Below are 12,367 nucleotides of genomic sequence, written 5' to 3' on the forward strand. Positions count from 1 at the left end.
CAGACTCTGTCAAAAATGAGACATGAATCGGGATCTCTATCCGAAATAATAATCAACGGGACACCACGTGATCTGATGATCTCCCGGCAAAACAGATCTACCAATCGATCCAGGAAATTTGTCCTCTGATTAGCTAAAAAGTGCGCAGATTTGGTTAATTGATCAACGATTACCCAAATCGCGTCTTGGTCTCGTCATGTCCTCGACAAACTCACCACAAAGTCCTTAGTAATATGTTCTCATTTCCACTCAGGAATAGAAATCTGCTGAAGTAAGCCGGCAGATCTCTAATGCTCGGCCTTCACTTGCTGATAGACAAGACATCTAGCTATAAAATCCGCGATGTCTTCCTTCATGTCGTTCCACTAATAGAAACACCTCAAATCTTGGTACACACGGGTACCGCCTGGGTGGACAGCAAATCATGAGCGATGAGCCTCCGGAAGTAACTCTTATAAGACCGGATGAGATTATCTACCTCGAAGTATATAATACCCTCCTCGTCGTGTGAACTCTGCCTACCCGAAGCTATCCGGCCGCAAATAACCCGCAAATACACTTAGGGCTCTTGATCCTCGCCCGATCGACGATTGAGCAACCATGGTAACCACCTGACCACAACCTGTGGCAAGCTAATGTCACGCCCGAGGAGTCTCCGTCCAAGAAATTTCAAAGATCTCCCTCACGGACAATCAAACTTTACTACGTATAATATACCTCAGCCACATGCGCCGAATAATAACAATAAAAGAAAACAAACACCACGTAGTTAATATCAAATTCACCTCGACACAACCACGCAAAAATAAGCACCACCCTACCGCATAAAATCAAAACACAAAACTGCTAGCCGGCTAGACTTACACAACCAATAACATAAATACAAAATACCACATAACAACGTCAACACTAAAAAAATAAAACCAGAGTATAGAGCTAAACAAACCGATACATAAAACAAACAAAACATACGTAAAACCGATAAGTCTTCTGATGTGACGTGGGGACCAGCAGACAAGATGCTCCAAGCGACACCATAAATAACTCGGTACTGAAAAGATAGTATCAGAGTGAGTTCAACAACTCAAATACCATTGGACATGAGAAGTAAAATATATCTAAAAGAACAAACATGGAATACACCTTCCTAATCATATAGGGAATACGAAAACCGAAAGGTAATCGAGGAAGTCAGACTCACCAGAACTCCTATCCGCATAAAAGGGTCGCCAAACCGAAGTGTCAATAATCATATGCAAGTCAAAGGTATGCATCCAACCAAAATGCAACAACCAAATGCAACAAACACAATCACAATAATATAAATACATCAATGCATATGATGCTAATGATGCGCTTGACGCCAGTCAGTCCTCTCACACAAATGGCGAGACCGAGGGTAGGGCTGTGACAACTGCACTCGCCCATCGCTCCCGATGAGTGACCGAGGACGGGATGTCCGTGTACCGCCCGTGACCCCAAATCATAAATGGGGAGCTCAATGCTCTCAACTCCCGTACAAGATGACGGGGGAGGACATCTGCTGGCTACCACGCCGAGTCACCGACCAACGGAGCAACAGTCCACCGTCACGGCTACTACATCGCTACACTAAATGCCGTGAGCCAAACAGAGGAATCTGTCACGACTACCACGCTGAGTCCTCAGACCAACGGAGCCAAACAGCAGAACCGCCACACACCTGTCTGATATACCACAAATACATGAGTGGTGGTGTGTGCAGTACATGTAACTGGCGATGTGCTCAACTATAGTGGAGCCGACAATCGCACAACATGCAATCATGATGCATGTCACTATGCATAACAAAAACTGATCAACATAACCATATCCATATATACAAAATGGGTACTGTAAAAGCGATGGTCACATACCAAAATCTAGAATACACAGGTCAGACAGAATATCAAAAACCTATGTCCTGAACATAATAAGTATGGAATATCCTGATCAGCATAGAAAAATCCATATATACAAAATATGGGTACCACAGTATCAGTAGGTCAATCCACGGATCTAGGGCATACAAGTCCTCTATGGTATAGCAACCTAGATCCTAAATATATCTCCTTCCGTAACATATGTACCAACAATATGCACATATCAAGAATCTAGGTCTAGGTACACGAATCATATATGATATACAAATAGAGGTACACAAGCCAGTCATGGCATAAAACCTAAGTATCAGATAATCTCGATACACTTGACTGAAACCAAAAGTCTAGAACCTAGTCCTAACCTCAGTAAAACATGGTATGTCACTCATTCTAAAAACTAAGATACTCATGGTAATACAGTACTCATGGCAATAAATCACATGATATAAGAACGGATACGTCACATGCGATAAACCTAACATGCTATGGATATCAAACAGTGACATACCAAATACAAACATATTCATTGCTTGTAGTTATAAAATACTATGCATATCCAAAGACAATATCATAAAAGATAAGTCAAGAGGTACCCGCCTTTATACGTCGATCGTGATAAACCTATCACACGTCGAGACGCTCGTCTCAAAACCAAGTCCTGCAATTCCATGACTAACAGATTCAGTTACTTACACATGAAGTAAATAGCTAAATCAATTCTACATACCTATTTAAGATAGCCACCATCAAATACGATTATTGATTAACCACAAAATTAGAGTTATGTCTACTTAACCCTAATTAATCCATCATTCTCCATAGATTATGTTTAATCTTTTTAACCCAAACTCCTTGTGAGTTAATCAACTATATCATGGCAAAATTTCTAGGATCAATACACCCTTAATTCATCCAATGGATCATAACTCCAACCCTAATAATTTACAACAGAAATCTAATAATCCTAATATCGATCATGAAACCATTACGTCAATCAAACGCCAAATAATCATAATGAAACTACTCCAACACTTACCCGAACTCAAGTAAATGGCTGGTCGCTCATGATTGAAAGGATCCATGACCAGAAATAGGTGGCCCGAATCTGTGGATCGTCCTCAACAAAGCCGGCCGGAGCTGAAAAAGGGTCAACCAACCTAATTAACACAATCTTCCATCAGCAGATACCTATCTGGCAAAGACCAACAGAATGTGGCTGTCGAGATAGGTGAAGAACGAACCAGTGGTAGCTGGCGCAGTAGAAAACACTCGTGTGAAGAGGGCAATGCGATCCGGAGAAAGGTGGTGAATCCAAACCAAGGCATAGCGACGGTGTGGCATCACGTGGAATGGGAGAGGGGAAATCGGCTCATGGGCACAACCCCACCACCCCCTGCTCGTGGCCGGAGAGGAGCCGAAGGCGTATAGAAGACTGGCCACGGCTAGCCCTGAATGATAAGGGCGGCGTCGGTGATGGCCGGCATGGGTTCGGGCGTGCGTCAAGAAGCGAAGAGGAGCGGCGTTGTTGACGATGGCAACCAGCGACAGCGCTGTGGAGCTTGCTTGAGGAGAGGAGCAAGCGACTGTGGCTCTGCCACATGGGCGACGACGACTCTCACCAGGCCGACGGCTGCGACGATACAATAGCAACGGCGGCAGCGGCATCGGGTGGAGACGTGTGGCGCAGCATCGGACTGAGAGAGGGAGGGAGACAGCTAGGCCACAGAGAAGAGGGGAAATCGACGTCGGCAATCAGGTGCCGCGATGAGGGCGAATCGGGAGAGGAACGGTGAAGAGGTAGCTCGTGTGCTTGGTTTCCGGCGAGTATTCGTGGCTAGGGATGAAAGAACAATAGCCGGATTGAGGTTCGGGCAGTCGGCGCCGGTGAGAAGAGATGGAGGCTAGGGCACGAGTGAAGAAGATGAGAATGGGGATCGGGTGAGAAGGCGTGCGGTAGTGAGGGAGAAGGAAAGAAAAGAATCGGGAAATTTGTACTTAGGTTTTAAATTCATTAAAACCTAAGTTAACTCCTCAATCACTCCACTTAAAGGGTATTCCAAATAGGCTTTCACTAAACCCAATAATTGATCCCCTTAAAATACGTCATATGGGCTCCGATTAAATCCCAGAAAATTCCTAAAAATTCCTGAAAAATCCAATAAGATTATTTTTCCAATAACCTTATTATTTAATTATTATTTGGATACCGTATTTTACAGCTAAAGTCCCTCTAGACTTCCGGCTAAGTGCATCGGCAACCACATTAGCTTTTCCCCATGTGTGATAGCTAATGGTACAATCAAAATCCTTCAGGAACTTCATCCACCTCCTTTGTCTGAGATTAGGTTCCTTCTAAGTAAAACAAATATTTGAAACTCTTATGGTCAGTGAGAATCTCAAATGTAACGTCATATAAATAATGTCGCCAAATCTTCATGGCAAAAATAATGGCGACAAGCTTCAGATCATGTACAGGGTAGTTCTTCTCATGCTTCTTCAACCGACGAGAAGCATAGGAGACTACTCTATCGTGCTGCATCAAAACAGCGTACAAACCCAGTAGAGATGCGTCGGTATAGAGCACGAATTCGTCCTCTCCAGAAGGTACAACCAAAAATCAGAGCCGACACTAAACTCCACTTCAGCTCCTATAAGCTGGTCTTGCAAACCTCAGTCCAAGTGAACTTCACGCCTTTCCTGATCAGGCGTGTAAGTAGCATAGCAATCCGTGAGAAACCCTCAACGTATCTCCGGAAATATCGAGTCAAACAAAGGAAGTTGCGAGCCTCTTATATCGACTCCGTCTACTCCCAACGGTAACAACCTCGATCTCCTGTGGAACCACGGTATACTCCTACTGGTGACCGCGTGTCCCAATCATCATCACATAAGACAATCCAAATAAGCACTACTGATCATCACATATAGATGTTCTCGTCGAAACATCTCTAGATCTAAGCAAAGGTGGTGTACGTGACTCACCGCGGATCCGAAATAGATCACAACATCGTCAACAAAGACAATGGAAACCGATCCAAACATTCTAGGGATACCCAAATCATCGAGTCCATGATAACATCTAGGGCACCGCAAGCACTAATGGTAAAACCAAGACACATAATGTCCGTATCACAGACATTCCTAACCATAAGATCCTCAACAACAAATCAGGAATCTGATCACCAACAATATATAATCACCAAAGAATAGAACCTCCAGTGTGAGAGCAATGCTCTATCACACGAAATACCACATATGTGGGAGCAACGCTCTACCACAAGAAATCCTCCATATGTGGGAGCAACGCTCCACCACAAATAATCCAAAATATGTATCCACAATAAATATGGGAGCAATGCTCCGCTACAAACAATCCGCAATATGTAAGAGCAACGCTCCACTACAAAACAATCCCTAAATATGTGGGAATCCAGAATATGTGGAAGTTACGCTCTACCACAAACGATCCATAACATGTGGGAGCTACGCTCTACCACAACAATACATAAGTGCCCAAAGCACCTAACTATCTAACTAGAGACTGCACAAGATATCTCTACCACAGATCAATGTGGTTAGCCTAGGGTATAACCACCCAGTAAGCAAATCAAAGCCATAGTCAACTTTATCATCCTCCTAGTGGGTCGGTCACCCACTAATGGGAGAATTAGTTGACAGGGTAAAACAACCAATATCATAATGTAGACATTTAATATTCTACATTTAACATAGGTAGAATCATCATGATGCTACCAACCATACTTCTGACACACATGCACACACAACATATGTATGATCGACATAATCCTCCAATTGGTACACACCAAAAATACTCACATCATAGGTACAAATCACCGTGATACCTCCAACAATGTATACCGAACCCGTGTGCATATATCATCGTAGGTAAAATCAACAATACCCCTCAAACAACACTCACCTGACAAATATACACATATGCCAAGAGTATAATCAACATATACTTCCAATAAGGCATACTAAAACTCAGGTGCATTCACAAATCACACATAATCAACAAGATACCTCCAATATGTCAATCAGACACGTACAGCTAACTAAGAAGCTATAATCCACAAGGAACATACAATAACCATATCTAGATGTGAATACTCACACTTCCTGCAAATGAACTAACCATCAGAGAACTCCTATAACTCATTACAATCATATGTACACGAAACAAAGCTAGGGATAATCAACATATTTGACCCAATCAACCTGACATTCTGAAACGGTAGGGTCACCTTCTAAGTTATCCCACTAGGTACATACAGTCAAAAATTAAAGTCCACATGAAATAGGATACATCGATCCTCTATAGACTGACCCAAATCGACAATGGTATACTGTCAATTCAATCTTTTCCACGTCAGTACAAAACATGTACTCAAATGTGCTCTAAATACCATACTAAGCACAAATAACCCAACGATTCGAACCTCTAAAATAGAGTATGACTGTCCTCTACTGATAAAACCAACAAAACTAAATAAGTCATCTACTAACTAATCAAGAACAAATAAAGCCTCTACAAGCGTCTAAGGTAAATCAACCCACGACTACCCCAAGTCAATATGTATAAATCAGTTTTCTATTGACCGATCTAACCAGAGTACAATAATCATCTACCGACGAAAACTAACTAAAGTATATCGGTATTCTACTGACTAGTCAACATGAATATGAAGGTACTATCTACTACACACTAATAATAACAGAGGCTGGTATGTGCCTCCATCTCCTAACCAATTAGTAGTAACAGAAGTTAATACTACTAATGGTATGATATGAAAGATTTGCAGAGACTATATTCCTTAATCTCTATTAAGGTCGGTAAAGATCAGTGACTATCCCATCACATATAATACGTGCTACATCAACCAGACAGATACTAATAAAGAATGCTAATACAGATGATAAACTGTAATATAGGGCATATACTAACAGAGAGGTAGGACAACAGTATATACCAACATACCTCCTATAGCTTGGAGATGTCCTGCTGCTGCCAGGTCCCAAAACCCGAAAAGTCACATCGAGAAGACCAAAACACGAAATCCGAAACACAGGAAAAATAAGACTCGTAAGTCGATCTCTGATACCAAATAAATTGATATCAGATAAATCTCAAAAATCCAGAACACATAGCAAGTATCGTATACCTGCTCTGATACCACTAAATTGTCACGCCCCAGATGAGTCCCTGTCCGAAGAAATTTCGGCAGCACCTCCCTCGTACCGGTGACAATCTGAAGCATTTCTACAGACATAATATACATCAGCCACAGGCGGCTGGAATATACACACAACCACGCAGTTATATATATATCATCATCCCACACGGCTGGAACAAAACCAACACAACGGATAAACATAAAATACAAGCTCATACAAAACCAAATAAAACACTGCTAGCCGGCTAGGCTTACACCAGACAACCAAAGTAACACTCCGAACACAAAATCGGAACACACAAAGCCAAATACACACATCTCATATACCAAGAAAAAAATAACAAAAAGGCGAAGATATGTCTTCTGATGTGACGTGGGGACCAGCAGACAGGATGCTCCAAGCGACACCATAAATAACCTGGTACCTGAAAAAGATAGTGTCAACGGGGGTGAGTTCAACAACTCAGCGAATACCAATGGACATGAGTAGTAAGATATATCTAACAACAACAAACATGGAATATAGCTTCCTAATCATATATAGGGAATATGCAAAACTGAAAGGTAACTGAGGAAGCTGTACTCACCAGGAACTCCTATCCAGACAAAAGGGTCGTCAAACCGAAAGTGTCAATAATCCTGTATGCAGGTCAAAGGTATGCATCCAACCAAAATGCAGCAACCAAATGCAGCAAACACAATCACAATAATATAAATACATCAATGCATATGATGCTAATGATGCGTCCTGGTCACCCCTGATGCCAGTCAGTCCTCTCACACACAAATGGTGAGACCGAGTGGGTAGAGCTATGACAACCGTGCACTCTGTCGTCACTGCTCCTGATGAGTGACCGAGTGGACGGGATGCTGTCGGAGTACTCCTGTCATGTGACCCCAAATCATAAATGGGGGAGCTCAATGCTCTCAACTCCAGGTACACGATGACGGGGAGGTATCTCTGCCGGCTACCACGCTGAGTCACTTGACCAATGAGCAAACTCCACCGGCTACTACGCTGCTACACTAAATGCCAGCGGAGCCAAACAGAGCGGAACTGTCTGCCGGCTACCACGCTGAGTCCTCAGACCAACGGAGCCAAACAACAGAACCGCCACACACCTGTCTGATATACCACTAATCCATGAGTGGTGGTGTGTGCAGTACATGTAACTGGCGATGTGCTCAACTATAGTGGAGCCGACAATCGCGCAGCATGCAAGCATGATGCATGACACTAAGCATAGTCATAAACTGATCAGCATAACCATATCTATATATGTATAATATGGGTACCACAGTATCAGTGAGTCAAATCCACGAATCTAGGGTATACAGATCCTCTATGGTATAACAACCTAGATCCTAAACATATCTTCCTTCCATAACAAATGTACCAACAATATACATAGATCGAAGAATCAGAGTCTAGGTACACGAATCATATATGATATACAAATAGAGGTACACAAGCCAGGTATGGCATAAAAACCTAAGTATCAGATAATTTAGGTACACATGCCAGAAACAAAAATTCAGAACCTAGTCCTAAACTCAGTAAAGCATGGTATGTCACTCTAGAAACTAAGATACTCATGGTAATAAAGTACTCATGGAAATAAGATACTCATGGTAACAAATCACGAGACATAAGCACGGATACTTAACAAACGACAAACCTAACATGCTATGGATATCAAACAGTGGCATACCAAAGACAATCATGTTCATTGCTTGAAGCTATAAAGTACTATGCATATCCAAATGACGATATCATAAAAGATAAGTCAAGAGGTACCCGCCTCTAATATCGCGCGTGCCAAAAGAAATCCCACATAAGGCAACTCGTCGCAAATTAGAGTCCTGTAATACATGATCTACAGATTTAGCTAATTACATATAAATTAATTAGCTAAATCAAATCCCCGTGAAACTAACCTAAATCCATATCCAATTATAAACCTTAATTGGATCATTTAACTCCTAAATCGATTCAAAGAAATCCATTCAAATTAGGACTTACAATTAAGCATAATCAATCATAGCATCTTACTCACTTTAGCCCTAATTCTACACATATATTAAGTCCTTATGTCTTACCTCAAATCACAGCTTTGTTTCTAGAACAAGAAACTACTGGAACTTGCTGGAATCAGTAACTGCCGGATCCAAGAGTAACCCACAGCAAACTATACCCGCTGGAAACTTCACTGCTCGAAAATAAGAAGAGAAATTCACTTATCAGCACCCAACAATACTACCCAGAAATCAACTACCCAATTTACCAATTAGGGTAGAACACTTACCTCCCAGATCACTGCTAGGGTGACCTCTTCTCGCCGTCATCCAGAAGATCAAAAAATCACACACAAAAAAAATGCTAAGGCACGGGAGGCGTGACCACCTTGGGGAAGAAGATGTAGAGGCAGTATCGAGAGGGAAGAAAGACTCGCCACTAGATGCTAGTGAACCGGCGTTAGCTCACAGGGACGATAGTGCTGCTCGGGTCGAGAGACGGCCGCAGCGCAGGGAAACTAGGGTATGCTGAGGTCGGCTGGTGGGAGGGACTCAGGCTGCCGGCGCGAAGGAGACGTCGACTGGAGAACTAGTGTAGAGGAACGGAGACCCTCGATTGGCTCTCGTCGGCCGACGAAGCTAGCGTCAACAGAAAAGAGGAGAAGGGAGTCTTCGGCGTCGGCAGTGGTGGAGACGGCTAGGGCACCTGAGATTTGCGCAAAGAGGGGTGGAGACCAGAAGAAGGGGAGAGGAGAAGATGGAATGCGTCGGGGGAAAGCAGCGGTTTTGGTAGCACGCCGATTGGGAGAGGGCGGTTAGGGCAAGGGAAAGGATCGGGCGGCTTGACAGGAGGAGGGAACGGAGAAAAATGGAAAAGAAGAAAAAAGAAAAAAAGAATTAGAAAAAGAAAATAAATTTTTCCTCACTTAAATGGGTAACCTAAACAAGCTTTCCCGGGTCCTGTTTTCATCCCCGTAACCCAAGCCATACAACTCCGAAAAATTCTCAGAAAATTTCTAAAAATTCCAAAAAACTCCCCTTATTATTATCTATTTTTTTCGGTATTTTACACCCTAATTCATAGGTTAGACATTGACATCAGCCTACATATCTTCTCCACCATTATCTACTCTGCTGGATTCGTGACTGATAGTCGAGTCCATATGCCATTTGGTCACATTCTGACATCCTATATGTCCTCGTTGCACATTGATGTCACTAGAGGAGACGTTGCCCATATGACCGAGTTCGATGTTATAGCCGCTCGGAACTTTTCCCTAGCCGGTATCCAGATAGATAGAGATGACGGGACTATGTCTTGGCGGAGGGGGGCACAGCACCAGCCCGATCCAGACGCACAGGTGGACGAGTTCATGCTCGCACTATTTCCAGAGGAAGCCGCTCCGGCTCCACCACCGCCCCCAGCTCGAGCACCACGTCACGCTCATCGCTCTCTAGCCGACCGTATGACCGGACTAGAGAGAGCTATGGCGAGTCTCCAGCAGAAGAACTCTGACTTTCATCGGGACATTCGGCGAGAGGTAGTCGAGTTACGAGCTGCCGGGGATACCCGACACACTGAGCTGATGGCGCTTCTCCGATCCTTGGGGTCTGGACCACCCCCTTCATCTTCTCAGTAGATCTAGTTATGACTCACTTCTGTAACTACACTACCTGTAAATTATTTTGGATCTATCTAGTGGTATTTCAGACTTACATTGAAAATGTTCTATCTTGATAGGCTAGGATCTTTCAAAAATACTTTCAAATATGATTTTACCAACTTATAAGTTAAAACTGTATGTTTTCAAACTTTCCATTTTTAGACTTTCAAAAATAGTTTTTGGCCTTAGACTTGTTTTACATCCTTAGAAAGCATGTACCCATAGGACTAGTTTTTGAGCATCTCACCAACACCTTAGGTTTACCTTGCTTGTGTTTGACAAACATAGAAAGGGGTGAGATGCATAGGCCAACTGTCTGGACTTAAGATGCTTATTTCAGTGCATCAGCATAAGTCTGGACGTTAAATACAATTCAGATATTAATCAGATTAAAGTTCATCAGTCAAGCCAAACACTGACTGGTTATAATTAACTTAATCTGACTAACCAAGTGAAAGCTACTATCTTCTGATAGTTAGTTAGTACCTAATTGGTTAGACAGCTGGTTAAAGATAAGTGTCAAGTTCAGGGGGAGAAATTAATGTGTGTTTGAAAAATGTTTTTTTTACATCTATGTTAAAACTAACTTATTTTTAAAACACCAGTTTTTCAAGAAGTAAAATTTAACTAAGTTTAATCCACCCTAATCTCAAAACCTGATTTTAAAAGATGAATATTGCAAATTTAAACTTATTCAGTTTTGTAACATATGCTTGAAAAATCAACTTTCCAAACTTAGCTTTTATCAAATTAGCCTTAAAAATTTATTTTAGCAAAATTTTACTTCTTGAAAAATTCTTACTTGCTTAATTTTTGCTGTGTTTTGAAAAATCGTAGTTGAAAAATTCATTTTTTTTAAAAGAAAATGAAAAGTAAATTTGAAAAACCTGTTTTGAAAATTTTTTTTACGATTGAAAAGTTACACTTGATTACCTTTAAATTTATACTTTTCAAAAATCAATTTGTCTCCCCCAAGTCAACTCGACTATTTTTCTTGGTGTTAAAAATTGTACTTTTACAAACTCTTCACTATGATTGTGTACCCTTGCTTATTTTTGATGAATGCCAAAGGGGGAGGGTTAGGTGGTTAAGTTGGATAAACCAGAATTGAAAATACAAACTAACTTAAAAACCACATAAATGCATGTTGTTTCTTGCATATGTTTTCACTAACTTAACCAGGTTATCATTCCATCAAAAAGGGGGAGATTGTTGGTGCGGTTAGCACTAACGATTTAACCCAGGTTTTGATGAATGGCAAATAGGTTAAGTTAGTTTTGTTATTGTCTGACACTTTGATCGAGTGTGCAGGAGAAGTCCAGCTAGGTCGACGGGCTGACCGGATAGCTGGCGAGAAGTCCAAGCGGGTCGACGGGCTGACCGGACGCTTGGCGAGAAGTCCAGCTAGGTCGAAGGGCTGACCGGATAGCTGGCGAGAAGTCCAAGCGGGTCGACGGGCTGACCGGACGCTTGGCGAGAAGTCCAGACGGGTCGACGGGCTGACCGGACGTCTGGCAGGTAAGTGAGGTAAGTCATTGGGGGGAGTGACTGTGAGGACGCGTTCCCGGGAAGGGGACATTAGGCGTCGATC

The sequence above is a fragment of the Zingiber officinale genome, chromosome 5B (assembly GCF_018446385.1).
Source record: "Zingiber officinale cultivar Zhangliang chromosome 5B, Zo_v1.1, whole genome shotgun sequence".
NCBI lineage: Eukaryota > Viridiplantae > Streptophyta > Magnoliopsida > Zingiberales > Zingiberaceae > Zingiber > Zingiber officinale.